Genomic DNA, 6000 nt, shown 5'->3' with positions numbered 1-6000 from the left:
GTGACCCATAAGCAGAGGATTTTGCACTGGTTCAAAGCCTGGGGGGTCCTAGGGGAAGCATGCCAGCTCTCACTTTACTGGTTTGCCAAGGGAGGATAATAACAGCCCTTGCCTTATGGGGTTACTGTGCATAAATGGGCTTATGTTGGCACTGCATTTACACTGCCAATACCAAATAAGTGCTCAATAATTGCATGCTGCTTCTGGTCATCTGTGTACTTCTACTTCCTTCATTATAAAATGTGAATGTGACAGTACTCACCTCCTGAGACTGTTGTCAGGGATCAAGAGTCAATGCACATAAATCCTTTGCATCCTGACCTGGCTCCTAGCAAACACTCAGCCACATTCAAATATTTATTATCCATGTTGACTGTGATCAGTCTGATGATTTCAGTTGGATCATCGGTTCCAAGAATTAGGATGTCTTCTAGTATTCAGGGATATTAGAAGCAGTCAGGTGAGCTTAAAGACCAGAAGCTCAAGTGTACCCAAATCAGGCCTGTGTGCTCAGTGGGACTGAAGGTACAGGTCCGCCTGCATTTGTGAGCAGCAGTGTGTGGGCTGCTACTTTTCTTGCCAGGGCGACTGCTTGTGAGTAAAGCAGCACAGGTTCTACCTGGCCAGCTGGATTTGCACAGCTAGGCCTGCATGCAAGTCAGCTCTTTCAGGAAGTCTGTGAAGAAAGGGATTCTTTCTCTTTCTACAAACAGGCAACAATGAAAAGGGCAAAGGACTTTGCAGGCTCCCCAAAGTGTACCTGATTGCAAGGGAATTTAAACCCATGAACTTAAAAAGTACAGAAACCAAATGATAGTTGGTGTTTCAAGAGCCAAGTGGAGGGAAAGTTTTTGTCCCTTTCTGTCCTTCCCAGAGAGTCTTCAGGGATGTACGGTCCTGTTTACGGAGCTCTGGGAGCAGTCTTGGATTGCCATGAACTTACTTGGATGTCTGGATCAGTCACTTCTGACAGGGCCTCAGTTTCTCCATTTGATAAATGAGGATCCTGCATTATATGGCATCCAACAGAGTTTCTAGCAATCACTCATTGATTTCAATCCTGGTAAGAATTGGAAATTCATTCCCTGGAGTCTAATTCAACTTTTTGAAGGAACCAAGAGCTGGTTCTGTAAGCTCCAAAAGGACTTCCAGACAAAAGGTCATCCTCTGTGATCCACAGGAGGCTGCCAAGGCCAGCAAGATCTTGCATGGACAACTGTGTACATCCAAGTGGTGGCAGGGCTAGCTATTGGTTTCCCTGCCTAGTTTTCTTGTCCTTCTCTTCTAGAAGAGAATTTATTTTGCACCCATTGGGAACCTCTCCCACAAGCTGTGAGGCTGTCAATCCCATGGCCTCACCCTCTGGCTCCCTCAAATAAGGTCATTAGGTGTATGATCTAAAAAGGACATCAAACTGTCCCTTTATGAGACAGATGTGAATGCTGGGAGGTCAAGAGGGTCTCTTCTAAAAAGCCCCAAATAGTAAAAACTGTTGGGAGTCAAATGATCTTTGCCATTCATTGAGTGGAGAGGGCTTAGCAAGGAGAGACTAAAGTCAACCTAATGGAATGTGCAGAGGAAGAAGACAGGGAGCGAAGGAGGAAAGGGAGGGAGAGAGGAAGAGGAAGAAAAGATGGAAAGGAGAAAGAGAGGAAGGGATAAGGAGAGATGGGGAGAGAGAGAGAGGGAGAGGCAAAAGAAAGGGAAAGAGAGGGAAGGAAGAAGATTCTGCCAATGACTTAATATCCTGATTTGAAGGAAATTCCGATTTGAAGATCTATCAGGTCTTTACAGATCTAGCCAGACATGACAGCAGAACATTTATAGCTTGGATTTTCCAATTTATGTGAGTCCATGAATTTTTTTTTCCCATTTTCCTTCTAAGTCCATAGGATTCTTCAAGTGGGTATCCATTAACCCCAAATATTAAAGACCACTACAATTGGAATATTTATTAGAGATGGATTGAACACACTTCAGAAAGAAACAAGGTTTATTTGATGAATATAAATAAGGCGATCAGCACAAAGTACTTCTCATACACATGATAACAAATTATGAACTGTACATACCTTGTACGTTGTACTTCTACTAGACACAAGGTTACAATGACTGGCTAATACATGCCCACTGGTAGTTTCCAGGGTTCCTTATTTTTATTTTTATTTTTTTCATATCGATGTCCATAATCACATGGTCAATATCACAACCCACATGCCACTCACTTGAAGAAATTTTACAGGAAGCACTATCAAACGAGGGTCTCAGGGAAGTGGACACACTGACCCCTGGCAGCATTCAAACACCACTCCACACAAAAACGTCGCAGAGAGAGCTGATGTCAACACATTTGAGGTCTCATCAGAAACACTGTTTAAAAAGTAAAACCCACTCTCAAATGGAAGTCGACACGCTGTTAACGTGCACACTGGATACACAAAAATCATTAAATACAAAATTGAGACTGTACATAGAAATTAAATGGGGTAGAAATTACAAGCCTGCATCTGCCCACAAAAAGACTTAGACCAACTTTTCCTAAATGTTAGCCCAAACTTTTTTTTTTCCAACTGCATCATGATTAGAAGGGAACTTGCTAAAGTTTGTGCAAAGGAAATATCTTCCCAACTTCACAGTGTTTGTTGTAAACCCAGAGGCTATTATTAATGTGTGAAAGGGATTTTTGTTTTGTGCAAACCCCAGACATTAGAGAATATTACATGAAATGAGAAAAGATGCTGCAGATAGAATTTAAGAGACTAAATTAGGTGCTTGCATAAAGGTAAGATCAATAATACTTTCAACCAACAAAAGTAGAGCCAAAACGATCCCTCAAACAATAACTGTGACAAAATTGGCACGAACATAGAAATAGCTAACTATCACGGTTGGGTGTGTTTACTTTAATTAATTTTTTTTTTTTTTTTTTTTTTTTTTTTTTACCTATTTCAAGGATCCTACTTCCCCTACTGGATATCCTACTTCCTACTTCAAGTATTCAGTTGCAGAGTTCAGGCCAGGACCTGGTTATAGGAGGCAGTGAGGACAAACTGTTCATGGGGATGTGTCTGTGGCCTGTGGTTTCAGTGTGATATTGTGTCAAAACGTACTAAATAAGCTTGCAAAGAACTCTGCTCACTCCTCCAACCAAGACCTAGATCCCTTGAATAGTTAAAGGACAAACTTTTTAAACATGAATGTATTGGGATTGTTTATGCAACACGAAAGCTTTTACATAGTTTGCTATACTGACAACAAGAACAAAGCCAGAAGCAAGAAACCAGCTTGAATATATGACTTCTGATGCACCAAGAGGGAACGGTGCAGCTTAGAGACAGTTTTATCTTCCCAACAAATAAGAAGTTTGTCTTTTAATATCTCTATGGCTCACAAGAGAGGTCCAGAGTTAATTGCACCAACATTTTAAAAAGTAATAATGACTAAATTCAATGCAGGACTTCAGGAACATCTGTTTAGAATCCTTTCCACAGCAGCAAAGAAAGACAACTATATTTATTAAGGCCACTCATGCTTAAATTCACTGTTTGTCCTTTAAGAATGCAGGTTTTCATCTCCCACTTGCATACACGTGGAAGGGTTTCTTCCATTGACAAGAAAATGGATCAATACAAGAGTTGCACGCATTTTGCCAGACTCAGTCATGAGTTTTACGAAGTCAATACAACTTAAAAGTTTTTAATCTTCAAAGGAAGCAGTAGGAGTTTAATTCTCCTTAGTACCATGTCACTATATGTAAAAGACCTTGAAATTTGGTCTCTTTCCCTGGCACGGGCTTTAAATAATGACTCTGTATCCACATATGTGTTGTGTCGGACTATATACAGATACACAGCTTTTGGGATTGTTCCTCATTCATCAATGTTTTCGTGTTTGATGCTGAAAATGCTTTGGAATTCATGTTGGAGACGTTTAAAAAAATGAGAAATGACCCTTCCTGTACAGAAGTTCTAAGCTTACGTTGTTTGCACAGCTTTTGGATCTTGAAGTGTGAATGCGTCCCAGCTTCTTTGCGGAGACCTGCGAGTACAGAATGGTAAGAGCCTGAGGCTGGGTCCAGCGTCCTGGCCCTGGGGTACAGGGAACACACGGAGATGATATGCAGGCGCCTCAGGCTGTTGCCACTTCCAGTACTTAGGCAGGGAAATAAAATTATGAATGAACAATTTAGATGTGCCATGCATTGTCAGAGACACACACCATATTCTCATAAGGCGATTTCTTGGCAAGTATTAGTGGTTTAAAAAATTGATATCATTTCCAACCTGGCCCAGAGGTAACTACTGGTTGTACCATCAAAACATGGTTCTTGGAACAGCGGATTAAAGAAACAGAGGAGGGTAAAGGCTCGCCCTTTTTGGTGTTTTGGTTTCTTTGTCAAATGCTCCATGCATCGTGGTTGACAAACACTGCCAACACCACACGCTCGCAAACAAATGTACACTGTTTGGTAATCTAATGCATTAGGAATGACCACTGAGACGAACCAGCAGGATAACTGGAGATGAAGCTAGTTGTCCAACAGAAGCTGAAACCATAGTTAAAATCCCATGGAGTTCCAACATATCCAATGAGGGTCAGTAACAGAAATAAAATGCTATCAAATAATGCACTCAGAAGAGAAGGTCCCATGCTCAAATGCCCAGATCCCAACATAAAATGGAGGATGTGTCTTTTTCTCCACCTCTGCATTCTTCCTCCCCAAGCCGAATCCATGAGAAATGACATGAGATGATGAAGGAAATACCAAGCTGAACAGAATCGTGCTGGAGAATGAAAGCGAAAACTCCCCTTTGGTTCTGCCGAGCTGCTCCGGGTGGTGGTGGACAGTGACGTGAGCCCACTGCAAAGGAGTGTCAGAATATTGCCGCAGAGCTGCACTTCCCCTGGGTTCAGCCCTTCTGATAGCTGCAACAAGAAAGGGCATGATTTAGCTGGGAGAGAAACAGGCTGCCATCTCCGAAATAAGCCTGCTGGAATCTCTTCCATCCCCCACCCTGGCGGTATGTCTTTGACACTCGCTTTGGTTGGGGTCAGTGGGGAAAGGGCAATGGGGAGGGAACGCAGAGAAGGGACAAAGTGAACAGAAAGCTAAACCACGTCCCGCAAACGAAGCTGAGAAGAGGCCTCTCTCAAGCTATGTCACATATATGTACACAAAGAAAGAGGGGAGATTCGCCAGCAGGTTCCAGTGAGTATTTCTGATTCTTGTTGGTTTTCTTTTTTCTTTTTTCCTGGTACCAGGCATTGAACCAGGGCATTTAACCACTAAGCCACATCCCAGCCCTTTTTTATATTTTACTTAGAGACAGGGTCTCACTGAGTTGCTTAGGGCCTTGCTAAGTCGCTGAGGCTGGCTTTGAACTTGTGATTCTCTTGCCTCAGCCTCCTGAACCACTGCGATTACAGGTGTGCGCCACCAGGACTGGCTCAGTGCTTATTTCTACATGACTAAAATTTGTGTCATGTTTTTCCCTCTTAAGTTTTTCTACCGTGACTCTGGTTTTAAATGTTTTTAAAACTTGGGTTTTAGAGATTAGAGGGTTAAAGATAGTTAAAGATATCAAAAAGAATCCTTTCACATTCACTTATAAACCATCTGACAGCAACAGTTTGAAAGAACACTGGAGCCAGCGATTCCACTCGAAGGTATGCACCCAACAGGTCAGACACTTGTACAAAATTAGATTATTCACGACAGTCATTCATCACCAGATGAATGGAGAAACAAAATGTAGCATGGGATATTACTCATCTGTAAAATGAAATGAAGTTCTGAGACAAGCCACAATGTGGATGGATCTTAAAGACATCATGTTAAGTGAAATAAACTAAACCCCCGCCCCCAAAAGACAAGTACTGTATGATTCCTTTACATGAAATATCCAAAACTGACAAATTCTTAGATGCACGAAAATAGATTATGAATTACCAGAGACTGGAGTCACGGAATGGGGAATTAATTGTCAATGGGTACAGAAT

At 41.9% G+C, this 6000-nt stretch overlaps 1 protein-coding gene across 6 annotated transcripts in view; it reads right to left on the bottom strand.

The window, feature by feature from the left end:
• Nucleotides 1–1975: 1975 nt before the first annotated feature.
• The window catches only part of Erc2 (ELKS/RAB6-interacting/CAST family member 2), a 978194-nt gene continuing 974169 nt past the window's right edge, over nt 1976–6000 (bottom strand). For all 6 annotated transcript variants that reach the window (XM_047532409.1, XM_047532410.1, XM_047532412.1 and 3 more), the window contains one exon: nt 1976–4926. The gene's annotated coding sequence lies outside the window, so the exon portion shown is untranslated. The remainder of the gene's footprint in view (nt 4927–6000) is intronic.

This window comes from Sciurus carolinensis, chromosome 17 (genome assembly GCF_902686445.1).
Source record: "Sciurus carolinensis chromosome 17, mSciCar1.2, whole genome shotgun sequence".
NCBI classification, from domain to species: Eukaryota; Metazoa; Chordata; class Mammalia; order Rodentia; family Sciuridae; genus Sciurus; species Sciurus carolinensis.
This window is presented reverse-complemented; position numbering and strand designations above follow the sequence as displayed.